Source organism: Halichoerus grypus, chromosome X, assembly GCF_964656455.1.
Source record: "Halichoerus grypus chromosome X, mHalGry1.hap1.1, whole genome shotgun sequence".
NCBI classification, from domain to species: domain Eukaryota; kingdom Metazoa; phylum Chordata; class Mammalia; order Carnivora; family Phocidae; genus Halichoerus; species Halichoerus grypus.
Genome location: NC_135727.1, coordinates 56,708,652 through 56,733,463, shown reverse-complemented (window position 1 = coordinate 56,733,463; position 24,812 = coordinate 56,708,652). Strand labels below are relative to the sequence as shown.

The 24,812-nt window shown below is 37.1% G+C and overlaps 1 protein-coding gene across 5 annotated transcripts in view; it reads left to right on the top strand.

Annotated features, from left to right (window-relative positions):
* DACH2 (dachshund family transcription factor 2) overlaps positions 1–24,812 on the top strand; it is an 890,246-nt gene that overhangs the window by 371,457 nt on the left and 493,977 nt on the right. The gene's annotated exons all lie outside the window — the stretch shown is intronic.

Genomic DNA, 24,812 nt, shown 5'->3' with positions numbered 1-24,812 from the left:
ACCTTTATATTTCTCACAACATCTAACACAATTCCTTGTAATAATAACTACTCAAAATATCTTTATGGACTTGAATTTCTATAAGTCATTTGCTAAATATTACTGCAGTATACACTCATACTAATATCCAGGCTTATAACTTATATAAAATAAATGTGAGGAGGTCATTTAAATTTTCCAGTTGCTATAGGTTTGGAGAGTTTTCTGGATGTCCAACTGATAAAGAAATTGGTGACAAATTTTAGAAGGAGAGGGGAAAAGATTGTGTATGAAAGGAGAAATGTCCCTGGGTTCAAGTGTCACGATTTTACAGCCAGTGGTTGTTTGGAATTTTAAAACAAATATATTAAACACTAAGATATACACTCATGCAAAATATTGTGGCAGTTGTCGATCTGTGCTGGAAATAGCTTACCCTGTGATGTCATTTAGATTGCTTTCTTCTTTTTCTTATATGTGATGTCTTATAAGCATACCATTTTCCCTTTGGAACAACTGGAATGACCTCTCTTCTCAGTATTATAAAAAGTTAAAGGTATTTTGTAACAGCTTATAGCTCATGGAGAAAATGTACCTTTGCATCTGTTTGCTTGTAGATACAATACTATTAAAGACTTGCCATTTTCTTCCCAAAAATAGTCTTTAGGAAAAACTGCAGTCTGCAAAAGTTATGGGCATTTTATTTTTGCCATATCTTAAAGCTTTCCAAGTGTTCTCAATGAGCCACTGCACTTTGATATTTTCACCTCTCCCACTTTATGTATGTGTATACATGTATTATGTATGTATGTACATACACAGGTATACATTTTTTACTTTTTTTACCTTATTCAAATATGCCATGCTAAATAAATGGTTACCTTCTATTAACTTGAAGAGAATATTTTTAACTTAACTGCTTTGTCTGACTATGCTGAAGCTCAGGAATCATTCTGTATCTTTAGTGTAGTTTTAAAACTTGCCATGAAGCGGGGGAATCAGAGGGGGAGACAAACCATGAGAGACTATGGACTCTGAGAAACAAACTGAGGGTTCCAGAGGGGAGTGGGGTGGGGGGATGGGTTAGCCTGGTGATGGGTATTAAAGAGGGCATGTACCGCATGGAGCACTGGGTGTTATACGCAAACAATGAATCATGGAACACTACATCAAAAACTAATGATGTAATGTATGGTGATTAACATAACATAATAAAAAAAATTAAAAATTAAAACAAACAAACAAACAAAAGAAAATAAAACTTGCCATGAATGCAAGAAGGCTGTTGAATTGCTATCACTATGCAGTTGCACCAAGATTAAGTAAAATGATTGTCTCTTTCAAACAAATTTAGCTCAATAGAATCCATCAAATTGTAGTCATAGTTTTCTAAGCATGCTTGGAACTCTGTGAATGTGCAAACGAAAGGCCATATGGAAATGGCTTTCTCCAAGGTACCAGTTGGTATGGTTTTGTGGGTTGCATGTGCCTGTTGGCATTGTTGGCAGTTCAGCACCCTGGGAAAGGCATTGCTTTCAAACATGAGTAATTGATGAATTGTATGTAATATGCAAATGTGAATGCATAAATCTCCTGAATGACAGCTTAATTTATGTGAGCTTTTAAGAATGTGGGATTAGATTTTAATTAAATATCCTCAAAGGCACCCTGACTTTTTCGTTTTTGGCTGCTATCTTTAGAAAGAAGTGGGGGAAGGTTTAAATCATAATTTTATGCACAGTATTCACATTTTTCTAATAAGTGTTCATTGTTTAATAAAAAAATCAACATATTTAAAGAAGAAAGGCATTTATCTTTAATTATAAAAATACTGCTTTTATATTACAATATCTGCAGTTTGTCATATATGACAGAGAAAAATATATGTGGTTTGAAAATTAATATCTTAAACTTCAAGCATAATTCTTAAACATATTTCAGATACTACCATATATTTTAGTATGCCAGGTTGAACAATGGTAACTGTAGATCACATTTCTTAGTGCGTGTTGTTGAGACATTAATATTGTATATGACATGCTACATATTATTACCTTCAAAATAGCTAAAATAAAGAGTTGATGGAGATAGAGCAACCCCCCTTTGCTCTTAAATATGTAGTGTGTATAGATGTAGCTGTGTATGTATATAGTTATAACCTCATTTGATAATAGTATTTTGAACCTTATGTAATATGCCAATTAGGATAAAAAGAGGCTAATTAAAAATCTTTGAAATATATGAGCACTTTTTCTACTTAATCTTTCTATGTGATCAGATTATAAATTAAAAACATAAATTTAATAGATCTACTTAAAGTGTGATGTAAATACTGTTAATTCTTTTAAAATATATTTCACATTATTTATAATTTACAGTAGATCACATTACCCATAAGTTATAAATATATAAAAATTTTGACCATTTATGGGCTTTACCTAGTATTACTTTTATTTCCTATATATTTGCTTCCTCATAATTTATACTGAAAAGCTCAGTTTTTGACTACATAAAAAATGACTACCTATACCTCTTCACTTGAATACATATTTCTCCTAATGTATCTTCTATGTATCTTCTAATGTATCATTGTAGTGGTTAATTGCATAAACTCTGGAATCATACTTCATAGGTTCTAAATCCCAGCTCTGTCACTACCTGTTGTGTGACTTTGGGTTGATTATTTAACTCTGCCTAAGTTTCAGGATTTTTGCCAGAATGAGGTGACTTAATATAAAGCACTTAGAAGTGTGCCTGGCACTTCGTAAGCCCTATGCAACTTATTGTTATTATTTACTTCCACTGTTCCCATTATAACCTCATTTTTAACAGACAGGTTTATCTCTTCTCTGATCCCAAGACAGCTTCATTTCCATCTCCATGATTTAGTCTGAAATGTGTCTATCATGTATCTTCTTGCCTGGGTCCCACCCAGTTTGAGACCTGGTAAGGGCTCCTTTCCTCCATAAAGCCTTCACTGACTCCCTCTAAACCAGTTCCACTTTTCCTTAGTTTTCTTCTATTATAGCCTTTGCTGTTTAATCATTTCCTCTTTCCTTTCATTTGTGCTAAGCTTACAGTTGTGAAATTATAGTCCACTTATTTGGTATCTTTCATGTAACTTAAAAATTACTCCTAGAGTGAAGTCCTAGCTCCCTTTGTCTGACTTGACTTTATCCAAGTTTGGTAAATCATGGAGATACAAAATGTTCAAGCCCCAAGTGAGATGACCATGAACAATTCCCCCTTTAGTCCCTTGCTTATTTTGTTCTGTTATGGTTGAGTTTATTTTTTCAACTCTGAAGTGGTGCTCTTCTATTTATAGAAATTAAGGAAGGAAAAGTCATTTGTCTTAAACTAGGTTGAGAAATATATGCATACTATAAAGTGGATTTAGAGTCAGACAGATGAGGGCTACTGTATGGATCTGCTGGCTGGCCTTCAGCAAACAATCCTTTCTAAGGCTTAATTTCTCATCTTAAAATAAGATAATAGTTATGGAATTATTTAGAGAATTAAATGAAGTTGATGTAAACCCTAGCATAATGCTTGACACATAGTAGGTGTTAATTTGTCAGTATTATTTCTTCCTTTTAATCATCCAACAACAGTAACAAAACTCATAGTAATGGGCTATACAATGGAATAAAGCTCTTCCTTAACTGAGATCTGAAATGAAAGGAATAGTGAAGAGTTTGTCCTGGAGAAGTGTGGGACTAAATTTTCTAATTTCTTCTCTGTAGGGACCAGAATGTATGGATACCAAATTTTAATGTGTACTTTTAAAAATTGAAGTATAATTAACATACAGTGTTACATTAGTTTCAGGTATACAATATAATGATTCAACAATTATATATATTTCTCAGTGCTCATCAAGGTAAGTATAATCTTAATCCCCTTTATCTACTTAAGCCACCCTCTCCTACCTCCCCTCTGGCAACCACCAGCTTGTTCTCTATATTTAAAAGTCTGGTATTTTGTTTGTTTGTCTCTCTTTTTCCTTGTTTGTAACATTTGTTTTAATTCTTGATACATATGAGTGAAACCATATGGTATTTGTCTCTGATTTACTTATTTTACTTAGTTTTATATCCTCTAGGTCCATCCATGTTGTGATAAATGGTAAGATTTCATTCTTTTTCATGACTGAGCAATATTCCATTATATATATACAATTCTTCTTCCTCCATCATCTATTGATGGACATTTGAGTAGCTTCCATATTCCTTTTTTGGGTTAGTTTTTATTTAAATTCCTGTTTATTAACATATAGTGTAATATTGGTTTCAGGTATATAATATAGTGATAAAACCCTTCAATACAACACCTGGTGCTCATCACAAGTGTATTTCTTAATCCCCATCACTTATTTAAGCCATTCTCCCACCCACCTCTCATCTAGTAAACATCAGATTGTTTGCTATAATTAAGAGTCTGTTTGTTGCTTTCTCTATCTCTTATTTTTCTTCCCTTTGCTTGTTTGCTTTGTTTCTTAAATTCCACATATGAGTGAAATCATATTGTATTTGTTTCTCTGACTTATCTCACTTAGCATAATACTCTCTAGCTCCATCTATGTCATTGCAAATGGCAAGATTTCATTCTTTTTTATGGATGAGTAATATTACACACACACACACACACACACACACACACACACACACACACACACACCACTACTTCTTTATCCATTCTTCAGTTGGTGGATGTTTGGGCTCTTTCCATAATTTATCTATTGTAGATAATGCTGCTATAAGCATCAAGGTGCAGGTATCCCTTTGAATTAGTACTTTTGTATTCTCTGGGTAAATACCTATAAGTGCAATTGTTGGATCATAAGGTAGTTCTATTTTTAACTTTCTGAGGAAATTCCATAACTATTTGCCTGAGTGACTGTACCAGTTTGCATTCCCACCGACAGTGCTAGAGGGTTCCCCTTTTCCCACATCCTCACTGGCACCTGTTGTTTCTTGTGTTATTGAATTTGACCATTCTGACAGATGTGAGGTGATATCTCATTGTAGTTTTCATTTGTATTTCCCTGATGATGAGTGATGTTGAGCATCTTTTCAAGGTCTGTTGGCTGTCTGTATTTCTTCTTTGGAAAAATGTCTATTCATGCTTTCTGCCCATTTTTAACTGCATTATTTGTTTTCTTTCTTTCTTTCTTTCTTTCTTTCTTTCTTTCTTTCTTTCTTTCTTTCTTTCTTTCTTTCTTTATCAGAGAGACACAGCGAGAGAGGGAACACAAGCAGGGCGAGTGGGAGAGGGAGAAGCAGGCTTCCCGCCAAGCGGGGAGCCAGACACGGAGCTCGATCCCAGGACCCTGGGATCATGACCTGAGCCGAAGGCAGACGCTTAACGACTGAGCCACCCAGGCGCCCCGCATTATTTGTTTTCTTGGTGTTGAATTTTATAAGTTCTTTATATATTTTGGATATTAACCCTCTATCAAATATGTTATTTGCAAATATCTTCTCCCATTCCATAGGTTGTCTTTTACTTTTGTTGATTATTTCCTTTACTGTGCAAAGCCTTTTTATTTTGGTGAAGTTCCAATAGTTTATTTTAGCTTTTCTTTCCCTTGTCTCAGGAGACATATCTAGAAGGAAGTTGCTATGGCCAATGTCAAAGAGGTTACTGCCTGTGTTCTCCTCTAGGATTTTAATGGTTTCAGGAATCATAGTTAAGTCTTTAATCCATTTTAAATTTATTTTTGTGTTTGGTGTAAAAAATTGGTCTGATTTTATTCTTTCACATATTGCTGTGCAGTTCTCCCAACACTATTGTTCATGAGACTCTTTTTCCCATTGCATATTCTTTCCTGCTTTGTTGAATATTAATTGGCCATATAGTTGTGAGTTCATTTCTGGTTTTTCTACTTTGTACTATTGATCTATGTGTCTATTTTTGTGCCAGTACCATAATGTTTGGATCACTACAGCTTTGTAATATAACTTGATGTCTGGAATTCCAAGGCCTCCTGCTTTGCTTTTCTTCTTCAAGGTTGCTTTGGCTCTTCAGGGTCTTTAGTGGTTCCATATAAATTTTAAGATTGTTCTGCTTCTGTGAAAAATGCTGGTGGTGTTTTCATAGGGATTGCATTAACTGTGTAACTTTTTTTTGGGTAGTATTGACATTTTAACAATATTTGTTCTTTCAATCTATGAGCATGGAATGTCTTTCCATCTCTTTGTGCCCCTTCAATTTCTTTCATCAGTGTTTTTATACTTCTCAGAGTATAGGTCTTTGACCTATTTGGTTAGGTTCATACCTAGGTATTTTATTGTTTTTGGTGCAATTGTAAATGGAATTGTTTTAATTTTTCTTTCTGCTGCTTCATTATTGGTGTATAGAAATGCAACAGATTTCTGTATGTTGATTTTGTATGCTGCAACTTTACTGAGTTCATGTATCTGTTCTAGCAGTTTTGGGGTGGTCTTTTGGGTTTTCTATATAGAGTTTCATGTTATCTGCAAATACCGAAAGATTTAATTCTTCCTTACAGATTTGGTTGTCTTTTATTTCTTTTTGTTGTCTGATTGCTAAGGCTACAATTTCCAACAGTATGTTAAATAATAGTGGTGAGAGTGGACGTCCCTGTCTTGTTCCTGACTATGGAGGGAAAGCTCTAAGTTTTTCCCCATTGAGGATTATATTAGCTGTGGGTCTTTGGTATATGGTCTTTATGATGTTGCGGTATGTTCCCTCTATCCCTATTTTGTTGACGGTCTTTATCAAGAATGGATGCTGTACTTTGTCAAATGCTTTTTCTGCCTCTATTGAGAAGATAATATGGTTTTTATCCTTTTATTAATGTGATGTATCAAGTTGATTGATTTCCAAATATTGAATCACCCTTGTAACACAGGATAAATCCCACTTGATTGAAGTGAATGATTCTTTTAATATACTGTTGGATTCAATTTGTTAGTATTTTGTTGAGAAATATTTGCATCCCTGTTTGGTTTGTAATTCTCTTTTCTAGTGGGGTCTTTGTCTGGTTTTGGCACCAAGGTAATGCTGGTCTTGTAAAATGCATTTGGAAGTTTTCCTTCCATTTCTATTTTTTGGAACAGTTGGAGGAGAATCATTATTAATTCTTTAACTGTTTGGTAGAATTCCCCTGGGTAGTCATCTGGCCCTGGACTTTTATTTGTTGGGAGATTTTTGATTACTAATTCAGTTTCTTTACTTGTTATCAGTCTGTTCAGGTTTTCTATTTCTTCCTGTTCCAGTTTTGGTAGTTTGTATGTTTCCGTGAATTTATCCATTTTTTCCAGATTGCCCAATTTGTTGGCATATGATTTTCATAATATTCTCTTATAATTGTTTATATTTTTGTGGTGTTGGTCATGATGTCTCCTCTCTCAGTCATGAGTTTATTTATTTGGGTCCTTTGTCTTTTCTTTTTGATAAGCCTGGCCATAGGTTTATTAACTTTATTAATTCTTTCAAAGAACCAGCTCTTTGTTATGTTCTACTGGTTTTTTGTTTATCTTTTATTTCTGCTCTAATCTTTATTATTTCCCTTCTTCACTTTATCCTTCATTTGTTGTTCTTTTTCTAGCTCCTTTAGGTATAGGGTTAGGTTGTCAATTTGAGACTTCTCTTGCTTTTTGAGGTAGGCCTGTATTGCTATATATTTTCCTCTTATGACTGCTTTTGCTGCATCCCAAAGGTTTTGCAATGTCATATTTTCATTATCACTTTTTTCCGTGTATTTTTTTTCCTTCTTTAATTTCCTGGTTGACCCATTCATTCTTTGCTAGGATGTTCTTTAACTTCCATGTATTTGTGGTCTTTCCAAATTTTTCTTGTGGTATACTTCAAGTTTCATAGCATTGGGGTCAGAAAATACGCATGGTATGATCTCAGTCTTTTTGTATTTGTTGAGTCCTGATTTGTGACCCAGTATGTGATCTGTTCTGGACAACATTCCATGTGCACCCTAAAAGAATGTGTATTCTCCTTCTTTAGGATGAAATGCTCTGATTATATCTGTTAAGTCCATCTGTCCAGTATATCATTCGAAGACATTTTTCCTTGTTGGTTTTCTGCTTAGATGATCTGTCCATTTGCTGCAAGTGGGGTGTTGAAGTCCCCCACTGTTATTGTATTATTATCAATGAAATCCTTTATGTTTATTATTAATTGTTTTATATATTTGGGTGCTCTCAAGTTGACACCTTTATTATGATATAGTACCCTTCTTCATCTCATTACAGTCTTTGGTTTAAAATCTAGTTTGTCTGAAATAAATATGGATACTCAGGCTTTCTTTTAATGTCCATTTACATGATAAATTGTTCTCCACCCCCTCACTTTCAATCTGCAGGTGTTTTTAGATCTAAAATGAGTCTTTTGTTGTTAGCATATAGATGGATTTAGTTCTTTTTATCCATTCTGACACCCTATGTCTTTTGATTGGAGCATTTACATTCAGAGTGATTATTGATAGAGATTAATTTAGTGCCATTTTATTGCTTGTTTTGTCATTGTTACTGGAGATTTTCTGTTCCTTTCTAGGCTTTTTTCCACTCAAAGAGTCCTCTTTAATATTTCTTGCAGGGTTTGTTTAGTTTCTGTTTGTCTGCAAAATTCTTTATCTCTCTTTCTGTTCTGAATGATAGCCTTGCTGGCTAAAATATTCTTGGCTGCATATTTTTCCCATTCAGCATGTTGAATATCTGTTGTCACTTTCTTCTGGCCAAGGTTCTGTGGAGAGATATGCTGCTAACCTTGTTTGTCTTATAAGTGAGGGACTTTTTGTCTTGCTGCCTTTAGGATGTTTTCTTTATCTGTATATTTTGCAAATTTAACTATGATATGTCTTGATGTTGACTGGCTTTTGTTCATTTTGATAGGAATTCTCTGTGCTTCCTGGATTTGGAAGTCTGTTTTCTCCCTCACAGTAGGGAATTTTTCAGCTATAATTTCCTGAAATAATCCTTCTGTCCCCTTTCCTCTCTCTTCTTCTTCTGGGCCTCCTATGATACAAATGTTATTATGTTTCATGGAATCATTGTATTCCCTAAGTCTACTTTTGTGATCTACCATTCTTCTTTCTCTATTTTATTCAGCTTCATATTTTTCATAATTTTATCTTCTATATCACTTATTTGTTTCTCTGCTTCTTCCATCCTTGTGGTAGTACATCCAGTTGGTTTTGAATCTCAGTTATTGCATTTTTCATTTCAACCTGATTGGTTTTTAGCTCTTTTATCTCTGTGGTCAGGGACTCCCTGGTGTCTTCTATGCTTTTCTCACACCCAGCTAGTATCCTTATGATTGTTGCTTTAAATTCTGAATCAGGCATATTGCTTATATCTGTTTTGATTAGATCTCTGTATGTGATCTTTTCTTGTTCTTTCTTTTGAGATGAATTCCTCCTTCTTGTCTTTTTTTTTTTTTTTTCTTGGTCTATGTCTTCTTCTGTGTTTTAAGAAAGCCAGTTATGTTTCCTGCTCCTGAGAGTAATGGCTTTATGAAGAATCAGTCGTATAATGTCCAGGCCTGGTGTTTTAGGAAGTTTCTTTGGTGTATGCTGCAGGCACTCTACTGCTGTGTTATGGCTGCTCTATTCCTGAGGTCAATCCTCTGCAGGGTTTCTCCTTACCTGCAGTGGGGAGTGTTTGGACCTTGGATAGAGTGTGGCACATTTTAATTATGTGTTCTCTGAGCTGCTTGTTTAAAGTGACCTGATGCTTTTTCCAGTAGAAGTGAAGCTTTGCAGAACTCTATAGTCAGCAGACCTGGTGCGTGTTGTCATTTTTGCTGGTCTTCAGGGGGAGGGGCGCACTGCACTGGCTCTCAGGCACATTTGCCCAATAAAAGCAGTACCAGCATGGTGCAGGGGGGTGGGTCTTGGTGAAAGCAATTTAAGCAGCTAGTGTTGGCTCTGTGCTGTTTACTGAAGTTAGTTTATGCTAAATATGAGGGGAGGGAAATGGAACCAGCCAGTTCCTTTGTCCCTGGAGAGGAGAGTTCGTGTTCCCTGCTGTGAGGAAGGCCCTCCCAGGAGAACAAATAATTTCCCTTCTGTGTTGTACGTGTTTTTCTGATCACTGTTTTCACACTGTATGTGTCTAGTTTGCTTGCTTGCTTGAACCAGCACAGTGCAATTTATGTTCAATCTCAGCCAGGCCTGCTGAGTTTTAAAACTCAAAACTTTAGGGACCTGGTGTGGTGGGGATCTGTACTGGTCTTCTGGGATAGGGTCTCGCTGCACTGCAGTTGATGCAGGTTTGACCCAATAGGGTGGTTGCACTGGAATGCAGGAATGTGGGGTTTGGAGCAAAGCACACTAAAGAGCCAGTGTCCAGGTTAGCCACCCTCAGCAGATGTCTCTCCACCTATGCTGAGGGGTAAGGGGTGAGGGAGGGAAATGGCATCCTCCAGCTACTTTGTCCCTGGGGAGGCAATGCCACCTCTCTCAAATGCACTCCAAGAAGGGGGAATCATCTCTCCCAGTGCATCTCTGGTTATCCACAGATTGCACCCTCTGCCTCTAGGTTACCTGTTTGCCTTCTCTACAGGAACACTGCAATGCCCGTAGGGCTTTATACCAGCCATGCTATGGACCTCTAAAACTCTAGTTTTTGAGCCCTGATGGTTGCAAAGATAAAAATCAGCCCTTCTCTCTTTCCCAGTCAATGGCTTTGAGGATGTGTTTTCCTTGTGTGATCCCCTGTGCATTTCTTTCTTTCTTTTGCCTCTCTCTGTGACGAGGGACCCCTTCCCACAACAGCACCTATGATCCCTTTCTTCCCCAAACCACATCTCTGCATTCCTACCTTCCATGATGTGGCTTCCTTTCTCCCTCTAGTTGTGCAGTTTGTTCTGTCAGTCCTTAGATTGATTTCTCGGGTATTCACAATGATTTGATAATTATTTAGCTGTGCCTAGGGACAAGGCAAGCCTAGGGTCTTCCTACTACTCTACCATCTTAGCTCCTCAGTGGACTTTTGAAATAGAAAGTTGTAGCCCATCTTTTGTAGACATAGGCAGGTCTTTTCAATCAATGCATGTGTGGATTCATTAGCGTAATTACATGTGACTGGATTTGAAGGATTAGAATTAAGTCTATTAGCCAAAAATGGTTACATAAAATACATTAAAATCAGCCTAGATATCAGAAATAAACTCCATGTAGAAGCAAATTGAGTTTCTTAATATGTCTTAGACACTCATTTGATAGAAATCCTTAGAATAGTTCCACAAGAAAATACCCAACTTTTACATCAACATGGATTGGACTGGAGGAGATTATGCTAAGTGAAATAAGTCAAGCAGAGAAAGTCAATTACCATATGGTTTCACTTATTTATGGAACATAAGGAATAGCATGGAGCACATTAGGAGAAGGAAGGGAAAAAATGAAGGGCGGGGATTCGGAGGGAGAGATGAACCATGAGAGACTATGGACTCTGAGAAACAAACAGAGTTTTAGAGGGGAATGGAGTGGGGGGATTGGTTAGCCCGGTGATGAGTATTAAGGATGGCACGTACTGCATGGAGCACTGGGTGTTATAAGAAAACAATGGATCGTGTATCACCACATCAAAAACTAATGATGTATTATATGGTGACTAACATAACATAATAAAATTTAAAAAAAAAGAAAAGAAAAGAAAATTGTAATCTAAAATGTGAAAAGTGAACTTTTCAGTCAGCCAGTCTATCTTCTGGCTATTTGGTGTGTACAATGCCTTTTACTCCAGATGTTTCACTTGTGTGGACATAATCATTGTACAGGACAAGCTCCTTAACAGGGTGACTGAGTTTCTCATTACTCATGTATTTTTTTTCCAATATAGTTGCTACTTCAGAACATTAAATCTGTATAGGAAGGGAAGTTTTAAAGTACAAGGATCCCTAATTTATTTACAAAACAACCTCTGTATACAATGATGTCACTAAGAGTGGTCATAATCAATATTCAAGTAATTTATACAAAAATACAAAACATTTTATTCAACAAAATATTTGCTTCTATATGAAAAAAGAAACTTTTATTTTGGCAGCAAGCATTTCCAAAGGAAGCAAATGTTTCAGTCACTATGGCCAAAATAAATGTTTTCTTTAAGGCTGTTAAGGCAGTCAAATGTTTTCACAGCACTTTCAAAATATTTCCACCTTTTATTTTCACTGAGAGAGTGTCTCTCCTTCTCACCCATCACCCTATGGAAATATTTTGAGAATGTATTTTGACCATGAAAACAGTGAAAACACTTTGAAAATATTGTCTTTATAAATGTTAAAACGATGCCCTCAAAGTTTAAAAAGGATTAAACAAAAATGACAGTATGGTGCAATTGAAAGAACACTAGAAGTAATAGAAATAGATTTTAGCTTTGACTCTATAGCTTACTTGTTGAGTGACCTTTAACTGATCATCTCACCTCTCTTGGCTTTCAGTTTATTAAGCAGCAAGATGAGAAAGTTTTACTAAATGACATATAATCTACATTTTGCATTTCAGTAAAATATATATTGAATATATGTGTCTTCAAACATCAAAATGATGACCCATATCATGTTATTTTTCTAATGGCAAATTCTCCTACCTTTGTGTTTTATTTAAATAAATAAAAGAAACAATTAAAACAATCAGTATTTTAACCTGAATTAAATATTGCCAGGTATATGCATTGTATCCCCAGTAGCTATGGATGTATTCAAATTTCTTCTGCTACAACACAATCATCTCTAAAATCTGTTTAAATAATTTTCTTCTCTGCCTCAGTTTCACAGACTCTGCAAGTAAAAATATTTGTATTTATCTTGAGTTAAGTTTGATAATGAGGGAAAAAGTGAATATAAACACTAAATGAACCATGAGTAGTGTTTTTTACCCCTTACTGTCATTTGTGGTTTAAAACTTTAGACTGCTTATGGAGTTCTGAGGAGTTTTACTTAAACATTATGGATAAGAAATTCAAAAGAAGCAAAATATGGTATTCATTCCATATTATATTACAGTGAAAGAAAAATACTATATCAATTAAATAAGCTATACCAATTTAACAATTCTAAGATTCTTCATTATACCACTCCTGCTAATAATATCTGCCAAATTATTAAGCACTGTCATTAAAGACTACATGCTAAGCATTACTCTGCAGGCATATTTTGTCTCTCTTGTGTGTGCTCGGATATGTGTATCTTTACTACAACTCTAGAGGTAGGTGTTAAAAGGTAAGTAAGGTGTTACTTCCAATTTGTTGATTAAGAATCTGAGATGTGGGCACCTGGGTGGCTCAGTTGGTTAAGCGACTGCCTTCGGCTCAGGTCATGATCTTGGAGTCCCTGGATCAAGTCCCGCATCAGGCTGCCTGCTTGTCAGGGAGTCTGCTTCTCCCTCTGACCCTCCCCCCTCTCATGTGCTTTCTCTCTCTCTCATTCTCTCTCTCTCAAATAAATAAATACAATCTTTAAAAAAAAAAAGAATCTGAGATGTATAGAAGTTACATGACTTGCCTATTATCAAGTGACTTGCCTAGATATAGCTGGTAACAGGCTCAAACCTGGTCTACCTGATATTAAAAGAATTTAAAACTTCTGTGTTTCTTTGTCACACAATTGCAGCGAATAACAGCTTTTATAATATTAATGCAAAAGATAGGTGAAGAGTATGAGCTGGACAATTTCATCAGTTCCTAGAGACCTTTCCACTTGGACTTTAGAGTGAGACTAAGATAGAAGCCATCTAGCCTTGACAAATGATCTGTCTAAAGCAAGGCCCCAAAGTCAAACTCTGGTCATAATTCTTGGAGGTCTATTTTGTGCCATTTGACTTAGAAAGCTATAAGATGCTTTAAGTCCATTAGTGTGACCTAAACAGAGAGAGTGCTGGCCCTGCTCTAGCCTGACCATGGTTGTTGATTTCTGCACAGTTCTGAATGGCAGTGAAACCCATATGGGTGCAAGTGAGCAAATAGTATAACAACATTACTGGAAGACATTGCTGTGACATTTTGAATACATGAAAAAAGGTTTTAGCAAATGAGGAAAGGTATCGGAGTAGAATTTTTTTTATTTGTTTGTTTGTGATTGCTCTTAAAGATGTTTTCCTCTCTGGATCAATTCACAAATAGTTAATGAATGCCTACTAAAAGCCCAACACTTTTTTAAAGCATCAGTGATATATGTAAGTAAGTATAAAGATGCAGGCAGTTAAGAAAATAACTTAAATACACTTAAGAAAATAAAACATTAAATAAATTTTAAATTGGAGGACTACTTGAGAACACCAGACTAGGATATAAGAAATGTCACAATGAAGATGAATGGAATGTAGAAAGTGTTGTAATAGTGCTGTGATTGGCACCTAACTTGATATCTTCTAATCAATATGTTTAATTGCATCTTTTTTTCTGATATAAACCATTATGCATATTTCTTTTCTACCTCTGAATCACCAGTGATACCTTTATCTCTATTCATTTTATCTCATCTTTTTTGGTAACTCTTCTTTCATTTTATGTCAATGAAATGAGATTTAGAAAACAAGAGCATCATTTGATGCACCAATATTTACAGATGTAAGAATATATATTCTAGACCAGTATAGTCTAATGGAAATATGTGAGCCACAAATGTGACCCCCGTGTGTAATTTTCAGTTTTCTTTTTTTTTTAAGATTTTATTTATTTTAGAGTGAGAGTGAGCAAGCGAGAGAGAGAGAATGTGCATGCACAAGTGGGGAGAAAGAGAGGGATTCCACACTGAGCATGGAGCCTGATGCAGGGCCAGATCCCATGACCACCGAGATCATGACCCCAACCAAAACCAAGGTCTGAAGCTCAACCAGCTGAGCCACCCAAGTGTACCTAATTTTAAGTTTTCCTGTGGCAACATTTAAAAAGAAAAAGCAGTAGGTGAAATAATTTTAGTAGTATGTTTTATTGACACCAATATATCCAAAGTAATATTGCAATATATAACATATAAAATATTAATGATATAGTTGGTAGTATTATTTTTGTATCAAATTTTCAAAATCCAGTGTGTATTTTACTGTATTTTAGTTACCCAATATCTCAGTTTGGACTCACCACATTTCAAGTGCTCAACAGCCACGTGGGGCTGGGGGTTACCTTACTTAGCTGCACAGCTCTAGACTTACATAGGCAAATAGAATTCAAGCTGTGTGACCTCGTGTAAGATATTTAACCCATCTTTGCTTCATGTTTCTTTTTCGGAAAATGGGGCAATAATAGTACCTACCTCTTAAAATTGGGAATAAATGAAGTGAATTTGTATAAAGATTCAAACAGTGCTTGGCAAATATGTTTTCAGTGTTAGAAATGATTTTTGATTATTGTCACTGTTGTATACTACATAATATTATAAAATAAGGCATATTTTGATGTATAGACTTCTATACTTTAGTTATAACTATTATAAAAAAGTACAATTTAAATAAAAGAAATGGAATTCTTAACAAAGTTAGAACTATGATAAACTATTTCTTTAATACTTAAATCCATCTTTATTAAACAAGCAAAAGCCAGTGACCATAGTTCTAACATATGACTGAACAATGACATTGAAAATATATTTGCATCATAGGTAGATGATTTATAATAACATAGATACCTAAGTATATGGTATAGACATGGTATTATCATGTTCATGTTTTCGAAATGCTTTTTATTTCTGCACACCACATCATCTGTACTTTATAACATGGGAATATAACATGCTGTGAAACATTCCTCAGAATTGACCCTGCCTAGGAAACGGGCAGTTACTTAGCAGTCACCTTGACCCTATATTTTTACTTTGTTTTCTTTTTTAAATTTGATTTTATTATGCTATGTTAGTCACCATACATTACATCATTAGTTTTTGATGTAGTGTTCCATGACTCATTGTTTGCATATAAACCCAGTGCTCCATGCAATATGTGCCCTCCCTAATACCCATCACCTGGCTAACCCATCCCCCCACCACCCTCCCCTATAAAATCCTCAGTTTGTTTCTCAGAGTCCATAGTCTCTCATGGTTCGTCTCCCTCTCTGATTTCCCCCCTTCATTTTTCCCTTTCTACTATCTTCTTTTTTATTTTTTTAAGACATATAATGCGTTATTTGTTTCAGAGGTACAGGTCTGTGATTCATCAGTCTTACACAATTCATAGCGCTCACCATAGCATATACCTTCCCCAATGTCCATCACACAGCCCTCCCACCCCCCCCACCCCCCTCCACTCCAGCAACCCTCAGTTGGTTTCCTGAGATTAAGAGTCTATTATGGTTTATCTCCCTCTTCGGTTTCATATTGTTTCATTTTTTACTCCCTTCCCCTATGATCCTCTGTCTTCATATCAGTGAGATCATATGATACTTGTCTTTCTCTGATTGACTTATTTTGCTTAACATAATACGCTCTAGTTCCATACACGTCATTGCAAATGGCAAGATTTTGGGTTTCTTTTGTGATGGCCGCATAATATTTCATTGTATGTATATATACCACATCTTCTTTATGCATTCATCTGTTGATGGACATCTTGGCTCTTTCCATAGTTTGGCTATTGTGGACATTGCTGCTAAAAACATTGAGGTGCACCTGCCCCTTTGTATCACTACATTTGTATCTTTGGGGTAAATACCCAGTAGTGCAATTGCTGGGTCATAGGGTGGCTCTATTTTCAACTTTTTGAGGAACTTCCATACTGTTTTCCAGAGTGGCTACACCAGTTTGCATTCCCACCAACAGTGTAGGAGGGTTCCCCTTTCTCCACATCCTTGCCAACATCTGTCATTTCCTGACTTGTTAATTTTAGCCATTCTGACTGGTGTGAGGTGGTATCTCACTGAGGTTTTGCTTTGGATTTCCCTGATGCCGAGCACTTTTTCATGTGTCTGTTGGCCATTTGGATGTCTTCCTTGCAGAAATGTCTGTTCATGTCTTCTGTCCATTTCTTCATTGGATCATTTGTTCTTTGGGTGTTGAGTTTGATAAGTTCTTTATAGATTTTGGACACTAGCCCTTTATCTGATATGTCACTTGCAAATATCTTCTCCCATTCTGTCAGTTGCCTTTTGGTTTTTTTTACTGTTTCCTTTCTTGTGCAAAAGCTTTTTATCTTGATGAAGTCCCAATAGTTCATTTTTGCCCTTGCTTCGGTTGCCATTGGTGATGTGTCTAGGAAGAAGCTGCTGCAGTTGAGGTCGAAGAGGTTGCTGCCTGTGTTCTCCTAAAGGATTTTAAGGGATTCTTGTCTCACATTTAGGTCTTTCATCCGTTTTGAGTCTATTTTTGTGTGTGGTGTGAGGAAATAGTCCAGTTTCATTCTTCTGCATGTGGTTGTCCAATTTTCCCAACACCATTTGTTGAAGAGACTGTCTTTTTTCCATTGGACATTCTTTCCTTCTTTGTCGAAGATTAGTTGACCATAGAGTTGAGGGTCCATTTCTGGGCTCTCTATTCTGTTCCATTGATCTATGTGTCTGTTTTTGTGCCAGTACCATACTGTCTTGATGATTACAGCTTTGTAATAGAGCTTGAAGTCCAAAATTGTGATGCCACCGGCTTGCTTTTCTTTTTCAACATTCCTCAGGCTATTCAGGGACTTTTCTGGTTCCATACAAATTTTAGGATTATTTGTTCCATTTCTGTGAAAAAAGTTGATGGTATTTTGATGGGGATTGCATTAAATGTGTAGATTGCTCTAGGTAGCATAGACATTTTCACAATATTTGTTCTTCCAATCCATGAGCATGGGATGTTTTTCCATTTCTTTGTGTCTTCCTCAATTTCTTTCATGAGTATTCTATAGTTTTCTGAGTACAGATTCTTTGCCTCTTTGGTTAAATTTATTCCTAGGTATCTAATGGTTTTGGGTGCAATTATAAATGGGATTGACTCCTTAATTTCTCTTTCTTCTGTCTTGTTGTTGATGTATAGAAATGCAACTGATTTCTGTGCATTGATTTTACATCCTGCCACTTTACTGAATTCCTATATGAGTTCTAGCAGTTTTGGGGTGGAGTCTTTTGGGTTTTCCACATAAAGTATCCTATCATCTGCAAAGAGTGAGAGTTTGACTTCTTCTTTGCCAATTTGGATGCCTTTTATATCTTTTTGTTGTGTGATTGTGAGGCTAGAACTTCTAGTACTATGTTGAATAACAGTGGTGATAGTGGACATCCCTGCCATGTTCCTGACCTTAGAGGAAAAGCTCTCAGTTTTTCCCCATTGCAAATGATATTTGCTGTGGGTTTTTCATAGATGGTTTTTATTATATTGAAGTATGTTCCCTCTATCCCTATATTTTGAAGAGTTTTGATCAAGAAAGGATGCTATACTTTGTCAAATGCTTTTTCTGCATCTATTGAGAGGATCATATGGTTCTTGTTCTTTCTTTTATTAATGTACTGTATCACATTGAGTGATTTGCGGATGGTGAACCAAACTTGAAGCCCAGGAATTAATCCCACTTGGTCGTGGTGAATAATCCTTTTAAGGTACTGTTGGTACCTATTGGCTAGTATTTTGGTGAGAATTTTTGCATCCATGTTCATCAGGGATATTGGTCTGTAATTCTTTATGTTGGGATCTTTGTCTGGTTTTGGGATCAAGGTAATGCTGGCCTCATAAAATGAGTTTTGAAGTTTTCCTTCCCTTTCTATTTTTTTGGAACAGTTTCAGAAGAATATGTATTAATTCTTTAAATGTTTGGTAGAATTCCCCTGGGAAGCCATCTGGCCCTGGGCTTTTTTTTTGTTGGGAGATTTTTGATTACTGCTTCAATGTCCATGGTGGTTATGGGTCTGTTCAGGTTTTCTATTTCTTCCTGGTTCAGTTTTGGTAGTTTATACTTCTCTAGGAATGCATCCATTTCTTCCAGATTTGCTGGCATATAGTTGCTCATAATATGTTCTTATAATTGTTTGTATTTCTTTGGTGTTGGTTGTGATCCCTCCTTTTTCATTCATGATTTTATTTATTTGGGTTGTTTCTTTTTTCTTTTTGATAAGTCTGGCCAGGGGTTTATCAATCTTATTAATTCTTTCACAGAACCAGCTCCTAGTTTTGTTGATCTCTTCTACTGTCTTTTGGTTTCTATTTCATTGATTTCTGCTCTGATCTTTATAATTTCTCTTCTCCTGCTGGGTTTAGGCTTTATTTGCTGTTCTTTCTCCAGCTCCTTTAGGTGTAGGGTTCGGTTGTGTATTTGGGACCTTTCTTATTTCTTGAAAAAGGCTTGTATTGCTATATACTTTCCTCTTAAGACTGTCTTTGCTGCATCCCAAAGATTTTGAGCAGTTGTGTTTTCATTTTCATTTGTTTCCATGATTTTTTTAAATTCTTCTTTAATTTCCTGATTGACCCATTCATTCTTTAGTAGGATGCTCTTTAACCTCCATGTTTTTGAGTTCTTTCCTACTTTCCTCTTGTTATTGAGTTCTAGTTTCAAAGCATTGTGGTCTGAAAATATGCAGGGAATGATTCCAGTCTTTTGGTACCAGTTGAGACCTGACATGTGACCTAGGATGTGATCTATTCTGGAGAATGTTCCATGGGCACTAGAGAAGAATGTGTATTCTGTTGCTTTGGGATGGATTTTCTGAATATATCTGTGAAGTCCATTTGGTCCCGTGTGTCATTTAAGCCTTTATTTCCTTGTTGATCTTTTGCTTAGATGATCTATCCATTTCAGTGAGGGGGGTGTTAATGTCCCCCACTATTATTGTATTGTTGTTCATGTGTTTCTTTGCTTTTGTTATTAATTGGCTTATATAATTGGCTGCTCCCATGTTAGGGGCATAGATATTTAAAATTGTTAGAACTTCTTGATGGATAGAAACTTTAAGTAAGATATAGTGTCCTTCCTCATCTCTTATTATAGTCTTTGGTTTAAAATCTAATTTGTCTGGTATAAGGATTGCCAGCCCAGCTTTCTTTTGGTGTCCATTAGCATGGTGAATTGTTTTCCACCCCTCACTTTCAATCTGGAAGTATCTTTGGGTGTAAAATGAATCTCTTGGAGGCAGCATATCGATGGTTCTTATTTTTTTTTTTTATCCAATCTGATAGCCTGTGTCTATTGTTTGGGGCATTTAGCCCATTTACATTCAGGGTAACTATTGAAAGATATGAATTTGATGCCATTGTATTGTCTGTAAGGTGACTATTACTGTGTGTTGTCTCTATTCCTTTCTGGTCTATGTTATTTTTAAGCTCTCTCTTTGCTTAGAGGAACCCTTTTAATATTTCTTGTATGGCTGGTTTGGTTTTGCAAATTCTTTTAATTATTTTTTGTCCTGGAAACTTTTTATTTCTCCTTCTATTTTCAGTGAGAGCCTAGCAGGGTATAGTATTGTTGTCTCCCTATTTTTCTCATTTAGTGGCTGAATATATCATGCCAGTCCTTTCTGGCCTGCCAGGTCTCTGTGGATAGGTCTGCTGACAACCTAATGTTTCTACTGTTGTAGGTTACAGACCTCTTGTCCCGAGCTTCTTTCTTTCAGGATTTTCTCATTGTTTATGAGATTTGTAAGTTTTAGTATTAGATGTCGGGGTGTTGACCTATTTTTACTGATTTTGAAGGGGGTTCTCTGTGCTTCCTGAATTTTGATGCCTGTTTCCTTCCCCAAATTAGGGAAGTTCTCTGCTATAATTTGCTCCAGTATACCTCCTGCCCTCCTCTCTCTTTCTTCTTCTTCTGGGATCCCAATTATTCTAATATTGCTTTGCCTTATGGTATCAGTTATCTCTCAAATTCATGGCTGCTTCCATGTTGGGGCATAGGTATTTCCAATTGTTAGAATTTCCTTTTGGATAGACCCTTTAAGAATGATATAGTGTCTTCTGTGTCTCTAACTTCAGTCTTCAGTTTAAAATTTAATTTGTCTGATATAAGAATTGTTACCCCAGCTTTCTTTTGAGGTCTGTTGGCATGGAAGATGGATCTCCATCCCTTCACTTTCAGTTTGGATGTATCTTTAGGTTCAAAATGATTCTCTTGTAGCCAGCCAATGGATGGGTCCTGTCTTTTTATCCAGTCTGCAACCCTGTGTTGTTTTATGGGAGCATTAAGCCATTTACGTTGGGAGTGATTATTGAAAGATATGAATTAATTGTCATCATGTTGCCTGTGAAGACATTGTTTTTATAGATTGTTCCTGTAAATTTCTGTTTTATATCACTCTTGGTGTCTTTCTCCTTTTATAGGACCCCCCCCCTTTAATATTTCTTGCAGGGCTTTCTTAGTGGTCACATATTCTTTCAGTTTCTGCCGGTCTTGGAAGTTCTGCATCTCTCCATCCATTCTAAATGACAGCCTTGCTGGATAAGTATTCTTGGCTGCATATTTTTCTCGTTTAATAGCCTGAATATGTCTTGCCAGGCCTTTCTGGCTTGCCAGGTCTCTGTGGATAGGTCTGATGTTATTCTGATGTTCCTCCCGCTGTACGTAAGGAATCTCTTCCCCTAACTGCCTTTGAGATGGTTTCCTTGGTTCTAAGATTTGCGAGTTTTACTATTACATGCTGAGGTGTTGGTTTGTTTTCCTTGATCTTGGGAGGGGTCCTCTCTGCCTCTGGACGCGAATGTTTGTTCCATTCCCCAGATTAGGGAAGTTCTCAGCTAAGATTTGCTCATATATGTCTTCTAATTCTCTCTCTCTCTCCACCCGCTCCGGGATTCCAATAATTCTGACATTGGAACACTTCATGGTGTCACTTATTTCTCTGATTCTATTTTCATGGATTTTGAGTTGTTTTTCCCGGTCTCCTCTTTTCCCTTTTTATCTATTAAATTGTCTTGCAGGTCACTAATTCGTTTTCTGACTCACTTACCCTAGCTGTTAGATTTTCTAGATTAGATTGGATCTCATTGATAGCATTTTTAAGTTCTGCCAGTTCAGCTTTCATTTCTGCCCTTAGAGACTTTATGTTGTCATTAATTGATTTCTCCATTCTACTTATTGTCTTCACAATTGCTAGCCTGAATTCCATCTCCGACATCTTGGTTATATCTGAATCCATTTATAAATCTGTGGCATAAGTCATAATCTCTGAGTCTTTCCTATTTTGGGGATTCCTCTTCCTAATCATTCTGTTGAGAGGTGGTTGAGGGAATGTATAGAGTTCAAATTATTGAGTAGAACCCAAGCAAGTTGCACCTGTTTTCTAGGGACCTTAGGGTTGCTGGCCTTTTGTTTTCTCAGGCTTTCTTCTGGGGGAGGGTCTGCCGTGCTGTTACTCAGGCGACCGTGTTTGGGCAGATTTGTTCTGCCCCCTGTGGTAGGGGATGGGCTCATTGGAAACCGGTTTTTTGCGGGTTTTGTTCTCTTGCAGCTTTCCCTGGCGGCTTTCCACGTCTCTGCCTAGAATCAGAGCAGAAGAGACTGTTTCCAACCCTCTGCCTCAGAGCAGAGAGATCACAGTCTGTTCTTCAGTGAGCTCTCCAGGCCACACTATCTCTTTTCTGTCTGTGTTGCTATAAACTGCAGTCCTGGGTTGTGCACCCCTCAGCAGCGCTCCTTGTCCTCGCCTCTAGGTCGGGGCTCGTCTCTACCCTTTGTGCTTCTAAAACCACCAGCCAACCCCAGTTCGCACGTGCAGCCCCACCACTCTAGTTTCCGTCGGGGGCTACCTTAAAGTCCTTTCCCTGCCACCACCGGTCTGCAAGTCTCTGCTCTGAGCCCTCTCCCCAGTGCAGGAATCTATCGCTCACCAGCGGTGTAAGATCCACACGGCCAGGCTCCCTCACGCTGCCATTTATCCTCCAACATCTTCCCCCCTGAATCACAGCGCCCCACTTCATACCTCGAAACCAACCACCTGCGATCTTCTGTTTGTGGAGATCCAGATCTATCTTCTTACATCTCAAGCTGATTTCCTGGGTGTTCAGTGTGGTCTGGTAGATATCCAGCTCAGTTCCGGGGACCAATTGGAATAGAGTCCCCTACTTCTCTGCCATCTTTCCTCCCCTCCTCTCGATTAATAGCCTTTTTGATTTGGACTTGGTTAGATTTTAGTTCTTTTATTTCTCCAGAAAGGGATTCCCTAGTATCTTCCATTCTTTTTTCAAGCCCAGGTAATATCTTTATAATCGTCATACTGAACTCTAGTTCCGACATCTTACTAATGTCCGTACTGATTAGGTCCCTGGCAGTCGGTACTGCCTCTTGTTCTTTTTTTTGAGGTGAGTTTTTCTGTCTTGTCATTTTGTCCTGAGGAGAATAGATGAATGAGAGAACAAAATGCTAACAGGTAACAATGACCCCAGAAAAATATACACTAAGCAAATCAGAAGATACCTGAAACTGGGGGGTGGGGGGGAAGAAATGGAAAGAAAAAAAAAGAATATGATCAGGCTTGTGAATAGATCAGAACCACACCCTAGAACTTGGGCATATTTTGGTCTGTTAGAAGAAACTGCCTCCCAACATTTTAAAGAAAGAAAAACTTATATATGTACAAAAATATGGGTATATACTATGAAAGGATGGAATATGACTGTAAAGATGAAAATTATAAAAGATTTTATAAAAGGAATTGATAAGAAGTTGGTTGAAAAAGGAAAGAAGGAAAATTTTTAAAAAAGGTGGGGGAGAGAGAATGTGATCCGGCAGGAGACTAGAACAAAGCCATACACCAGAGATTTAGGGTATATTTTGGTCTGTTAGAAGAAATTGTATCCCAAAATTTTAAAGAGAGAAAAACATGTACAAAAAAATAAGGTTAACTACAATGAAGGGATAGAATATGACTCTAACAATGAAAATTAAAAATGATTTTTTTTTTATTTTTTTATTTTTTTGTGTGATTTTCTTCTTCTTCTTTTTTTTTTTTTAAGATTTTATTTATTTATTTGACAGAGAGCGACACAGCGAGAAAGGGAACACAAGCAGGGGGAGTGGGAGAGAGAGAAGCAGGCTTCCCACCGAGCAGGGAGCCCGATGCAGGGCTCGATCCCAGGACCCTGGGATCATGACCTGAGCCGAAGGCAGACGCTTAACGACTGAGCCACCCAGGTGCCCCTAAAAATGATTTTAAAAAAGGAATTGATAAGATGTTGGTTGAAAAAGGGAAAAAGAAAAATTAAAAAAAATAGAAAAAGAAAAAATAAATAAAATTTAAAAAATTAACTTTGAAAGACTAAAAAGTCATGGGGAAAAAAGCCATGAATTCTATGTGCTTTATTCCCCTAGTGCTGGAGTTTTGCCATTCTCATTGATTGGTAAACTTGGTCTTGGCTGGCTGTTCTTGCTGATCTTCTCGGGGAGGGGCCTGTTGCAGTGATTCTCAAATGTCTTTGCCTGAGGCAGAATTGCACTGCCCTTGTCAGGGGCCGGGTTAAGTAATCTGCTCGGGCTTGCTCTTGGTAGCTTTTGTTCCCTAAAAGCTTTCTGTACAGCTTTGGAGGATGAGAATGAAAATGGCAGCCTCCCAATCTGTGTCCTGGAGTAGCCGAGAACTCAGGGCCCGACTACTCAGTGAGCCCCCAGAGAAAAGAAATCAATCACTCCTGTCTCCCTGGTCTCCAGCTGCACTCTGGCCGCACTCCATGCTCACCCGTCCTGTGACTGAAGATTTCTATCTCTGGCGCATGACCCCATTTGGAGTCTCCAAACCCAGCAGATTCCTGCGGCAGCCTCCTGTGCAGCTCCTCCTTGGGGAGGAAAGGGAGTTTCCCCACTCTGCCCCGGATCATGGTTTATGGCAACCCTAAGCTGAGAGTCCACTCCTCGGCTCTGTCTTTGCAGCCAGCTTCTCTGCTCCGATACCTGGGAGCTCTGCCACACTCAGGCACCCCTGATCTTTCCGTGACCCCAAGGGTCCTGAGACCACACTCTCCCAGCGACG